Here is a 12,607-nt window from a genome sequence, read left to right on the forward strand (position 1 = left end):
TCTGTTCCATCTCCCTCCTGTAGGAGAACACGAGCATCAGCACCACGCAGCAGGCGGTGACAGAGGCGTTCTGGGTGAAGAGTGAGGCGTGGGCAACTGCGAATGGAAACATCCCAGAGCCCCATATTGGTTCCTGGTTTTAAGAGGCAGGTCACAGCTACATCATCATTTAATGCAGAGTAACTGCATTTGACCAAATCCCTGTGCCAACCAGGGTTATCATTTTCATCAGCAATCATGGGCTTAAGTAGGAGGCAAAGAGCAGGCTCCTGTTCTCACTAAAGACAATGCATTTGCCACCAAAAGAAAACAAAAAAGTTGGAATTTGCAAGTGAATGGAAATATGTTTTGAGGGAAAGATGATATGATAAGCAGAATTCTAGATAAATCAAGGACCTTAAAATTTTCTACTGCTACATCACACTCTTCTGAATTTAATTTGTGACTGAAGTTATCAATTTGGCCCAAGGACCAACACTCCAGATTTTAAATAAACTAGCCTTTTCAATGGTATGTTTCAGAGACTGCCTTTTCACGTCCCCTAGGTGGAATGAAAACAATCACGTTGACTGGTAATGAAAAGAATAGGAAAAACTTAGGAAATCCTATATTCTTATTGGTCAGATGAGGCTTAAGGAGATTTTATAGCCAAAATCTAAAAGTAGATCTACATTTGACAATAAGTTTTCAAATATTAGTTCCTAGTTTAGACAGATTACCTGTTACAAAAAATATCTTTTACACATATAAATTGTCTTTAATAAAATAACACAAATATATTATACACTAGTAATATCAGAATATTAAAAAGAAAGAATGTTTTTCAGGAATTTAATCTAAAAACCTGTACTTGATAAGAATCTAAAAACTATATTAAAATATTTTAAGTGTAACACCAGTGAATACGGCACAAAGGTGTATAACTCTTTTTCTGAATTTTTGTTATGTTCTACAGCTATTGAGCTCATATCTGTAATTTTACTTCACTAAATAAACCAAAAAAGCTAGTAGGGTTATAGTGGTCTGCATAATTATGTATATCACAGCTAAGAGTATTACCTTTATTTCTAGGTTTCCTGTCGGTCCACTCACCAATTAATACCCCAAATATTAATATAGATCCAGCCACCACTAAGCCAAACACTGCTGTTAGAAGAAGATTGTGTCCATATAATTCTATCAGGAACACAGATATGGCAAAGTACCACATCCGGTCTCCCTGCAAGGCAGTAGAGGCAAAGCACATATCAAAAATCATTGATTAAAACATGAAACCAAGTTAAAATTCAGAAAGATGCATTTCTCCCAAAGGATATGTAATATGCAAGATTTAAAAACAGAACGTCAAAAGTACACTTTTATGCAATACAGCTATAACTTTATTTTTGTGCAATATAGTTATAACTTTAAAAAGCTAGATGGAATATATTCTAAAATCTTAAAAGCACGAAAGAGCCAACAAACTAATGAGAAAATATCAGACAAACACTTGGGAAAACTTGGGAATCCTAAGAAGTAAACCCAGGATACCCTGAGACACCTGCTGATGACAAGAAAGAAACAGCTGTGAAACAGAACTGCAGTTTTGGTGGCCTTAGAAAGTCAGATGATAGAACACCATGTTACCAAAGATGGGGACTAAGATAAACTAGTTCCCACTTTAGGCTGAGATCCCAAGTAACTACACCCTTAGGTTAAGTAAGGGTAAACTGGAAGTAAAATAAGCCTTGCATGGATTTGTATCTGTACACCCCATCTGTATGGTCCAGGAAATCTCAAGCCTTGAGCTTGGATTAAATCCCTGTGCTAACCAGGGTTTTCTTTTCCATCAGCAATCATGGGCTTAAGTAGGAAGCAAATGGCTATTGCCCACTGTGCATCTGGTAGAAGCCAATTAAAATCCTCTCTACAGGAAGATGACATTATCTTAGGCTTCAAAGTACTCCTGCAATAATTTTTAAATACAATGTCCAGCACATAGTCAAAGATAACCAGTCACATAAGGAAATGAAGGACCATGAGCAAAATCTACAATAAGTAACAGACAATAGAAACAGACCTACTGAGACTTCAGATACTTAAATGATCAGATACAGATTATAAAATATTAATGCTTACTATATTCAAAGAAATAAATGTTAAGTCTGACAATCTGAGCAGGAATTGGAAACGACAAAGAATGACATGGCCAGTTTGAAAAAAAACTAAATAGAAATTCTAGGACTGAAAAATATAACAATAGAAAATAAAATTTAAAATTCAATTGATAGATTCCATAGCAGATTAGAAATTACTAAAGAAAAATCAGTTAATTGTAGATATGTCTGAAAAGACAACCCACAATAAAACATGGAAAGACAGAATGAGGGGAAGGATGGTAAGAAGATGAAAAAGGAGAAAAAGAAACACATAATGGGACAGACAAATAGAAACACAAAATAAGATGGTAGATTTAGCTTAAATATATCATTAGTTACCATTGAGTATAAATAGACTAAATGTTCCAATTAAAGGATAAAGATTGACAAATCATATTTTAAAATGTGATTACATGCTGTTTAAAGGGACACATTAAAACAAGAGAATAAGAAAGATCAGAAGTAAAAAGATGGCTAATGATATATCATGCAAATGCTAACCAAGAGGAATTCATATCACTAAATAATATCAAAGTAGACTTTTAAGGCAAAAAATGCTTCTTGAAATAAAGAGAATCACTTCATAATGATAAATGTTCAATTCATCAGAAAGGTACAAAAATTCCAATTTTATATGTATCTAATAATAAAGGCTCAAAATATATGACACAAAAATAAATTAAAAGGAAAAACACAATCATTGTGGAAGATTTTAACTCACCACCTTCCTCTTGGTAATTGACAGAACAAGCAAAAAATATAAATGTATAAATATATATTAAATCCGTGTGTGTTTGTGTGTGTTTGTTCAACCCAGAGATCACATTAAAAAAAAATCATACCCAACAACTTCAAAATGCATATGCTTTTTAAGCACATGAAACATTTGTAGAAATTAACCATATAATGAATTATAGAGCAAATCTTAACTTCAAAGTATTGAAACTCTACAGAGGATGTTCTCTCACCTCAAGGCAATTAAGGTAAGAAAAAAAATCAGAAAATCCTCCATATATTTGTAAGTGGAGGAATATACAAAGGTACTTCAAAAGGTTAATGGAAAAATGGAGTTAAAAAATAATAGGGATCTTTCCATAAACCTTTTGAAGATCCTTCATATTTCCAAATAATTCATAGGTCAAACTAGTAATTACAAAGGACATTATAAAATATTTTTGACAAAGCATATCAAAACTGATCAGATGCATTTTAAGCATGGCTAACAGAGAAATTTGTCATCTTAAAGGCATATGTTAGAAAAGAAAAGCTGAATTTAATGAACTAAATATCTATATTAAGTTTAGAAAGGAACAGGAATTAAATCCAAAGAAAGTAGAAGAAAGGCAATACAAATAAAGGTAAGAGCAGAAATTAATGAACTAGAACAGTGAAGGCACAATAGAAAGGCTCAATAAAACCAAAACCTGGCTCTTTGGAAAGACTAATGAAATAAATAATATATTGCCTAACGATATACAGCAATGAAAAGCACCAAACCAGGGCTGCATGTGACAACATGGGGATTACAAACAATGCTGAGCAAAACAAGCAAGACATTATAGAATATACATGGCAGGATCTCGTTCATATAAAGTTAGAGACTAAATCAAAGCTATCGTTTAGGGATGCCTACGCCAGTGGTAAAACTGTAAAGAAAAGCAGGGAAGCAAAAGGCCATAGAAGTGAGACTCGTGGCCACTCCTCATTGGTGAGGAAGAGGGTGTGGCTGAGAAGAGCCCCATGGGGACACCTGGGTGCTGGCCACGTCCTAGTTCTTCACTTGGGTGGTGGCTCCATAAGACTCATTCTATCATTATTTGTTATAATCACCCTCATACGTGTGTTTTATGCACTGTCCCCTATTTGTGTTGTATTTCATCGTTAAAAACACTTTTTTTTTTTTTTTTTTCTTAAAAGATGACCGGTAAGGGGATCTTAACCCTTGACTTGGTGTTGTCAGCACCACGCTCACCCAGTGAGCAAACCGGCCATCCCTATATGGGATCCGAACCCGCAGCCTCGGCGCTCCCAGCGCCACACTCTCCCGAGTGAGCCAGGGGCTCGGCCCGTTAAAAACACTTTTAAACAAAAGTACACACACATTTTGTGTTCAATATTTGAGATATTAGAGTTGTCGTCAATATTACAGTACTCTTAGCAATCCAAAATACATTCATTTCATTTTGATTCATCTTACCCATATCGATAAAGCACAGCTTACATAAATCAAAAATCTTGGACTCATGAGTAGATCAAAGCTGCTCCTAAAACACATATATCCAAACCATAAATGTTATTAAACAGTAAAAAATATATATTTATTTGAAGTAAATTTTGCCAGTGGACTCAGAGAAATTAAAATGCTGTTTAGCATGAATCTGCTTTTAGAGAGTAGCCCAGTGCTGAATAAAAATACAGGAAAGCATATGGTTGGCTCAACAAGGTAGGAGATTCACAGGGTTTTTGTTTTGTTTTTCTTTGACTCAAAGCAGTCATACTCATTGTCACTGAGTGACCACTGGGGACATGTTCAACCATATCCTTTTTCTCAAGTCTAGAGATAAAGTCAGCAAGTCCACAGGGAGGGTCCCCTTTACCCAGAAGGAACAGGGACGAGGGGGAGGTCGCCAAAGCTGCAGTGCTTCTCCATGGGTTCCCAGCTGCAGGGGCCTCCTCTCCATCCTCCCATTGCTCAGAAAACCTCAGACTCTCCTCTCTTTTATACCTCTTACCCCAATCGGTCATCATGTTGCCTGGATCTTCTATAAAAATATCCCAAATCTGACCACTTTTCACCACCTCCACTGCTACCAGCCTAGCCACCCTCGTCTCTCACCCGGATATTGCAATAGTCCCCTCACTTACCTCCACTTCTGCCTTGTTCCACTTTCAATCTATCCTCATCAGAGCAGCCAGAGTGGTCCTATTAAAAATCTAAGTCAGATCATGTGACTCAAAACCTCTAAGGGTACCTCATTCAGACTACAATCCAAAGTCCTTACAATGGCTCACAAAGTGCTACAGGATCTGCCTCCCTCCACTGGCTTCTCAGACCTCAGCTTTTACTACTCTGTCCCCACTGATTATGCCCCAGCCACGTGGGCTTCATTCCCACCTCTGAACCTTTGCACATGCTATTCCCTCTGTCTGGAACACGCTCCCCAAGGAATGCACATGACTCATCCCAACAACCCATCAATTCCATCAAGGCTTTATTTAAAAGGTATCTTTTCAGTGGGACTTTCTCTACCCACCCAATCTAAAAATTGCACCCTCTAGACCAACATTAACCAAAAGAACTTTTTGCAATGATGGCAGTATATCTTCACTGTCCAATAGCATACCCACTCGGTGGCTATTGAGCACTGGAAATGTGGCTGATGTGACTGAGGAACTGGATTTTAAATTTTAATTTAAATATAAACAGCCACACAAGGCTAGTGGTTACCATGCTGTAAGTGCAGCATCTATACACTCCCTTACCTTCTTTTGCTGTTCTTTTTCTTACCATTTATCACTAACATACCATATAATTTACTTCTGTATCTTGTTTATAATTTTCTCTCCCCACTAGAAGGTAAGTTCCTTGAGGGGAGGGATCTTGGTCTGTTTTGTTCACCACCATATTCTCAGCACCTAGGACACTTGCTGGCACATTAGTACACACCCCAAAAATATGTAAGTGAATGAATAGAGATGCAGTAGAAGACCCTGTGAGTACCACTCAGGCATCAGTCCAGGTCTGCTCTCTGTTAATTTGCTGGACCTTGCTCTAAATCTCATGTCCTCACTTGGATGTTCATACGTTGTGGCCATTTTCTGTGACTTTTCCATCCATTCAGACACCTTCATCTAGTTTCCTGATGGTGCACCCATTACCTTCTCTTTAACCCACGACTCTATAGCCTCTTGATGTTAGTCTATTCAAAGACTCTCTCAACCAGCTGAGCTTCTTTTCTATTAGGCTTGCCTCCATCAACAAATGACCGAGAAGTCCGAAGCAGCCCTGGAGAGCTGTCAGCCTATGCTTGTCCATGCTGACGCTAGAGAACAGCACTACATGGTAGAGCAGTTCTCAGCTGTCAACCAGAGGTACAAGCTAGATTCCAACCATCCACATCACGTGCTAAATCATCAAATGGGCCATTGTGGTTGTGAGGAACTTCTGGACACTCAGAGACCCTCTGAGCTCAAGCCACTCCCTTCTGTGCCTTCCAAAGACACATAACTTTGGGCTCCAGTGATGGTTAGGTGGCTATCATGGGTCTGAGAATTTATTCCAATACATCTACAATGAGTATGTAGCAGCTTTTCTAAAGGAAAAACCTGTTCTTAGACCAACAGATAGGGAAAATGACAGGAGGGAACTCTAATTATCTAGAAATTAGATAACTAGTAGAAATTGGAAAGGTTTTTGAAAGCTTTCGGTTTTCTCTTTCGTTATTAAGTATGATCACTCAGACTTAGTTTGGGGTTTTTTGTAACAGCTGGGCACATCCTTCTTGCATAAATGAGAGAACACATAACCCACCAATTACAATGCTTCACATATAGAGGATACGCAACAACCATGGCTAATAATCGGAGGAGTAGTGCTGTATACTCCATTCTGCTGCATGATGTTCATCACGATGAGAACAATCTTTACAGGCAAACTACATATTGAAGTGAATTACCAAAATTGAAAGTGAAGCAAAAAATGGTTTTTATGGATGATTTATTCTGTTCCATTAGGATAAAGAAATCATATACAGGAAGACGAGAAACTTCTCCTTTTGGATACCACTTATCTTTCTGTTGACCATCAACATGATATAGTGCAGAATGGGTTTTAGTTTAGTTTTATTTAAAGTCACTTCTGTTATCTATGAAACAGAACACTTTCTCTTCTAGGGAAAAAGGGCATCTGTTTGGCAAACGGCAAGTAGTGCTATTTCCCACTTTTTCTTGTTAACAGAACACCAATATTTTTCATGGTGACAATGCCCCTACAAGGGGATAAATCACAATGGATGCCTGAATGAATCCCTTAGAGTGTTTCGGTTTCAGACTCCCCTGGAGCTGAGATTGGCCCTAGGACTGTTCTAGCCACTGAGGTGTAAGCAGAAGGTGCCTGGGGGCTCTGGGAAAGATTCTGCTTTCTGATCAAAGAGGCAAGCGTACAAGGAGAGTTTGCTTTTGCTCTTCCCCACGCACGTCCCGCCTTTGAATGTGACCATGATGCCTAGAGCTGAGGCAGCTGTCTCATAATCATGAATCAACAGTGTCAGAGTCAATCTGCTGAGGATGACCAGGCAGATGGTAGAACAAGATGGGGTTTTGATGGCATCCCTGAGTTGCTGAACCAGCCCTAAATGGGCGACTCTGGAATCCTTGTTCAGTAAAGAATGGGTGTTCTTAAAGTTTAAACCCTTGTCAATTGAGTTTTCTTTTATTTTAGCCAGAAGCATTTCCAAATAATAAACAGACCCTTAATTACTGGTTCAATGACTGTCCATACACCCAATACCTAAATTTAACTATTTCTAATATTTACCATATTTGCACTGTCTCTGTGTATATGTGTATTTTCAATATATGTGGAAAATAAATAAGTTGCAAACATCATAATACTTTACCCCTTCAACACACATCTCCTAAAAATAAAAACATTTTCCTTCATAACCACAATGCCATTATCCCTCCTAAAAATATTAACAATTCTCTGATACCATTTGAGAGCTAGTCCATATTAAGTTTCCTCTACTAGCCCCCAAATGTCTTTTTGTGATTGAAAATTTTCCATCTAAATGGGACAAATGGGTCTTGGGATTTTGTTTTATTTTGTCTTCTTTTCTTCAAAAAAGGAAGATTCACTGCTCCCTCCTCCTGTGGCAACAAAGTCTCACTTTTCAGCTCCTGATGGCTTCTGAGCCCAGTAGAGCCCCGGGAAGGTTTGAATAAAGCTTTGGAGTTAGGACTGTAACAAATCACCCAAGTCTCATCCACATATATTCCAAAAGTGTTGTAAAAATTTCCATTTAGAAACTCATTCAGGATTGAGCCTCTGGTGTGCTGATGCTCTTCTCAGTTAGAGCTGAGCACAGCACTGGGAACAGTGAGTGTGGGGGAAGCACCCTCGCTGCCCAGCAGGCTTCTTGGTTTGGGTCCTAACTTCATCCCTCCTCCCCGAACAGCCCTATACATCACACTCCACAATTTATAAGTAGCAATGTGAAAAAATGAACAGGAGGGATGACATTTTTACCCACAGTTGTGGTAATTATAATGCTAATTGTGTATATGAAATAGTCAACACTTCTTATAAATGTAATTGAGAAAAATTAGGATGCACCCACACTCTAGAGGAGAAAGAAGGGAAAAGAAAGCTAATTGTTTTGTGATATTTAAATTAGTGAAATCAATGAAGATTTTTCTAGAACATTGCTACGTAAAAGGACAAATGTTGTTTGATTATCTTTGCTTATTTTTTAAACCTCCTATTTTACTTAAGACCACTGTGTTCAGAGGAGCTGTGTAATTTCTGAGTGCTGTGAATGAAGCCGTCTTACCCCCACGGAGGCAGTGTGCCCCTATTCTCAAGTCAAGCTTGCTGAAGTTATGTCTAACCAGAGACTTACCTAAAGCACTCTTCTCTCTCTTCATTTGCCTGGTGCCTGTGGTTTTATTCTGTTTCTCCTCGTTTCCAGAATTTTCAGTGTCAATTAATTCTCCCACCATTACTACATGCTAGGAGAAAAAAGTTACAAATAATGAAAAATACATTCAAACCCTACTGTGTAGTCATAAACTGGAAGTCATCAATGTGCTTTAGCCTGATTCCAATTAGATTCTTCTAAAACCATGTATGTTTCACTTATTTCAACTGCAGAAAGTTAATTGTGTAATCTATTAGAAGGGCTTTATTCATAGCAATTGTCATTTACAAATAGAGGGCCATTATTAATGCTCACACCCAATTATTTGGAGGGAAACATTCAGCCAGCTGTAATCAGAGACTCACAGACTAATCACACACACACAAAAGATTAAAAATATGTTTTGACTAAATTATCCGTGTTGTCATTGAGCCCAGGAACAGTGGTGTAAGTAATTTATCCTTCTTTAACATGTTATTTTTAATTTTTCATCAGGCAGATTTATTGTTTGGTGATTTATAACAAATGCAAGTTATAAATGAAAGCTTCATTGCATTTCACTAACATATATCTTCAAAAAGCAAATGCTTGCTTCTGCTAATGACTACTTTACTTCTAAATAGAGTGAAAACAAGGAATTTCTAAAACGTTAACAGTTTGCTTACCGAACATAGACAGCAGGAGGGTCTGGCTCTTTCCCTGGACTCCCAGAGGCCGTGTAGAAAGATGAGTCACAAAGCAGCGTAGCGAGTGGCTTGTGAACCACACATGGTGGTGTTGCTACCATGAACCGCTTTGTGCGGAAAGTGCTGGAGGTGCAAATGTTTCCTGTGGGTTGTGGAAAGAGAGGCCAGCAGTTTCTGCCACCCGTGACCGCCCAGCACAATATGCCGTGGCGGGGGCTCTTCTGGACCCACAGGTCACTGCACTGAGAGAAGGGGACATGGAGTGCAGCCAGTCCTGGGGACTTGGATAAAGACAAGACATGTCCAAAAGGCCCCTGTTTTATAAAAACCTAGGAAACATGCAGGAACATTCATTAAGATTCTTGAAGGAGGGCCAGCCCGTGGCTCACTTGGGAGAGCGTGGTGCTGACAACACCAAGTCAAAGGTTAAGATCCCCTTACCAGTCATCTTTAAAAAAAAAAAGTATTCTTGAAGGAGATTTACTTTTCACTTTGAAATATGTCAGAAATCACTTAGAGGCAAATAAGAGCCGGCCCTCTGCAGAGTTCAGTGGGCGACACATCTCCTGATCTCCTCCATGCTTAGGACTGCCCCCTTAGGGCTGTGGCTCTCCAGGCCTCTCCAGGGCAAGGCTGCCTAGCATTTCTCTTTCCTCTTCCCCCCTTTGCAGGTTTGACGCTCAAGTGCAGTGCCTCAGTCCCTAGGCCAACTGTGCTGGCCAGCCCCTGAACAGATGATTTCTATTAAAGGTTAATGCCAAGCCCAGGTTTCAGGCTGATCCTCATGGGCTGGTTAGCCTTCCTTCCAAGAACAATGCCAATCTAACCAAAAGGATTCTATTTTTTTAATGAGAATTTCAGGAATGAGTATTCTTTCTTGGGTGGAAGGAGGTGGGATTGGGGATGTTTCCAGGTCTTTGGCTCATAACGTAATGGACACCATTCAGTGGCAGCTGTGGCCCAACAAAAATTTTTTTCTGTCCCAGCACCTTAGAGCATTGAATAAAGAACCTTTGAGTCCCTGATTCACTTCGGTTGTGATCTAAAATATTTCTCTTAGGCTCAGATTCCTGTGACTGCCTCATACATCTTGTTTGCAGTTAATGGCAGAGAGCTAGTTGAGAAATCTAAAATAACAAGGCTTTTACTTTATGAATATTCTGCCAAAGAAATCCAAAAAGATATAATGAAAGCATTCAATTTGACATGTTCTAGATACATTATTTAAACTTTGCTGCAAACACTTCGGCCTAAAATAAGTGGCTTTGTTTGCAGAAATGTGTACCACATGTTTGTCAAAACTCCTCACCCATTTGAAAATGCTGTAGTCCTGGTAACTGGGAAGCTCAGCAGAGCCAAGACCTGCACGCTGGCAGGGTATGACACAAGCCCCACAACGCAGGTCTCACATCCGCTGTACCTATCTCCACCTTATCTTGGGGCCCAGGCACAGGGCAGGCACAGAGCAGGCACTCAAGAAACCCCTTTTCCATTTGCTACATTTACAAGTATAGAAATGGAGCGATAGCACCAGGCCCTGAGCCAGGGGCTAAGAAGAAATAGGATAGATCCCAGCTTCATCTTTGATATACATGTGTTAAGCCACTAGGAGGGAAAAAGGAGAAGGTTGAGTTATTCCTCCAAAAGGAAAATATTCACAAAGTATATGGAAATATTATTGCAACTTTGAAACTACAAGCGGCTTCTCTAGGCAGATTTGGCAGGAGTCAAAAAATCCAATGTATGATTCTAGGCAAAAACTTGACGGTGCTAGAGCATGGGAGAGGAACTTTATAGTACTTCATCAAATGGCTCCCAAGTAATGCAAATTTTCCCAATTAAAGCTATATTGCATATCTATATATAATATAGATAATATATGTTACAGATATGTGTACATATACATAAATATACATACATAACACATATATACATAAATGTATGTACACACATTTAAACCAAGATTCCTGTGATCTCACTGAAGCTTTCAGTGATGAATCAGAGATGCTTTGGTCATGGCTAGAGAAACAACGAACTCATTCCCAAGGTCTGGACAGAGGCAGATGGCAGGGAGAAAAGTATTATTTAGCATAAGATGACCGGCTTTGTGAAAAGTGCTTTTCTCTACATAAACTACAACAATCATTCAAAATTCACCACTTTATGCTTTCCATACCTTTCAGGAACAAAGCTGACACATCCAAAGTAAATATTAAAAGAAGACAAAAGGAATTATTCACTGGCCCCCACAGGCCAGCCCTTATCTCTTTTAAAGATGTTTTGCCATTTTTATTTACTGCTGTCATTTTAAATAAAATGAACCGGTAATTGAAAAACTGTTGCTGGGCTCATGCATGACCGTAGATGGGTTTTCATTCTCCAGAGGAGAATATTTCCCCCTCACTACACATTGCCTGATAGAATTATGCACTTGACTTAGTAGCCCAGGGGCAATTGAAACCCTAAGTCAAAGGCTCAAAGGAGTTCAAGGAGGAAGAGGAGGGAAACAGAGGAGACAGAGGTCTCTGGGAAGATGTGCATTCTCTGTGCTCCTCCTGCACACACTGGAGGCCAGCATTTGTCCAGGCACAGGAAGTGCCCACTCCTGTGCCCAAGCACAGACTCTGGGGTCAAACTGCCTGGGTGCAGACCCAGCCTTCTCCACCCACCAGCCCTGTGGCCATGGTCAGGTGCAGTGGTTCCTTTAAGCTCCAGTTTCTCATCTCTGAAATGGGGATAATAAAAGCACTTACCTCACAAAGTGATTATGAAGAATAAATGAGAAAAATAATGCATGCAGACACTTAGGAGAGTGTCGCAGGTAGAGTCAGTGTTCAAAAGAGCATAACTATTGTCATTTATTAGTAGTAGTATTTACATATTCAGTTATTATTCAAGTTATGAAATAGCAATCAATGTAAACGAGAGTACTTTTTGAGAAGATAAGCCCACAAATACTCTCTCTGCTTTCTCTGCATGTCAGACCATGATGCCTAAAGCTTTGGGATTAATTTAGACATTCCACAGGGATTAAGGTAACAGACTGAGTCCCTCAGAGCATGATCCATAGTGCCAGGAACAAAGCCATCAGAGTGACATAGAGCACAACAGAAAATATAGCTCTACTCTTTTAAAATAATTCTTA

The sequence above is a fragment of the Cynocephalus volans genome, chromosome 6 (genome assembly GCF_027409185.1).
Source record: "Cynocephalus volans isolate mCynVol1 chromosome 6, mCynVol1.pri, whole genome shotgun sequence".
Taxonomy (NCBI): Eukaryota; Metazoa; Chordata; class Mammalia; order Dermoptera; family Cynocephalidae; genus Cynocephalus; species Cynocephalus volans.